The sequence below is a fragment of the Artibeus jamaicensis genome, unplaced genomic scaffold, assembly GCF_021234435.1.
Source record: "Artibeus jamaicensis isolate MK-2021 breed Jamaican fruit bat unplaced genomic scaffold, CSHL_Jam_final contig_415, whole genome shotgun sequence".
NCBI lineage: Eukaryota > Metazoa > Chordata > Mammalia > Chiroptera > Phyllostomidae > Artibeus > Artibeus jamaicensis.
In genome coordinates, this window is record NW_026521823.1 from 14061295 (window position 1) to 14062737 (window position 1443).

General features: G+C 30.6%; 1 pseudogene; it reads left to right on the plus strand.

The window, feature by feature from the left end:
• Positions 1-1028: 1028 nt before the first annotated feature.
• LOC119044099 (uncharacterized) lies at positions 1029-1132 on the plus strand (annotated as a pseudogene).
• Positions 1133-1443: the final 311 nt, after the last annotated feature.

The following is a 1443-nucleotide window of genomic DNA, read 5'->3' on the forward strand; positions in this document are numbered from 1 at the left end:
CTGTTTTTTTATCATCCTGGAAATGCTGTGTCAATTTTTATGTAATTATAATAGCAAACATCTGGAATACCAGATGTGAGCAGACACATTAAGGGACATTTAATCTAAACATTTAAGGATGAGTCAAGTTAATCAGAAAACTCATTTCATTTCTGAAAATGAGTTAGATAAGCCAAATCAATAGTAAAAGTCTATACAATCTGGAAGACAAAAGATTTTTAAAAGTATCATATGGCACTTAAGTAGCAGTATGTGAATGTGTGTACATGTGTGTGCATACAGAAATATAAACATCTTTGCAAGACGAATATTCCACTGAAAGAGAAGACTAAGTGAAGAAAATAACACGTTTATATTATCTTACTTCATTAATTATGAAATAAATGCATTTAGGAACATGGATCTAATATAGAAATTTTAGTTGTATTCTGGAGAAGGATATTATATATTTCAAGTTTCAGAGACATTTTACCTCCATTACATATTTTCTGATTACTGAAATTCATTAAATTTAGTATACATACACACACGTGACAGAGAAATGTTTGCATTATATAAGCTTGGTTGTCTCTCAAATTCTGCTAACAGAAATTTAATTTTGGAAAAGGTGTATTCCATTTGAACATATTTAATGCTTAAATCATCAAGCAACTGTGGCTGCTAAAACTATTAAGCAACTTACATAGTAGGAGAAAAATGTTATACATGCCATCTTGAGATATGCAAAGGCAGCAAAATTGACCCATGAGAAAACTTGTTCATGGTCAAGATTCAGAGATTTAGAATTCTATAATTCAGCTCTACACATCATGAAAACAAGGATGAGAGTTTCCTTCAAATGTCGATTAGTCTTTTAAAATAATTCCATTTTTTCTTACAATATTTTATAAGACTTTATTTTCATACTTTAGTATGCAAAAGAATCAAGTAGGGAGTTAACCACAATACAGATTTCTGTGTCCTGTAGGACAGAAATCAAAATTTCTGGCCCTTGGGACACAGACATTTGTATTTATAATATGCACTTCATCACTTCTTGGCCTTTTGGCTAAGATCAAGCATAGCATCTGTTCTTAACAGTTTTATGTAATAAGCGCTTCAGAAAATTTCTATGTTCCTTACTGTACTTTCTCTAGTTGTTCATATTAATGTATAAATACATAAATTAATATAAATTTAGAACTTAGTAACTTGCATAATTCATATTTTTGATATTCTGGTGTGGATGTTTTACTTAACTCTGTTTTTCAATAGTTGTTGATTCAGAGCCTACGATGTTTTAGCCCAGCTGAAAGTCTAAATGCAAAGATGGAGATGTTTCCCTAGAGAGGCTTTGAATTTAATAAAAAAGAGACATAATTGTTAAGGAACACTAACATCAAAGTTTGGCAAATAGAAACATAAATGGCATGGTGGTAGCTAAGTGAATGTTGTGCATTTGAG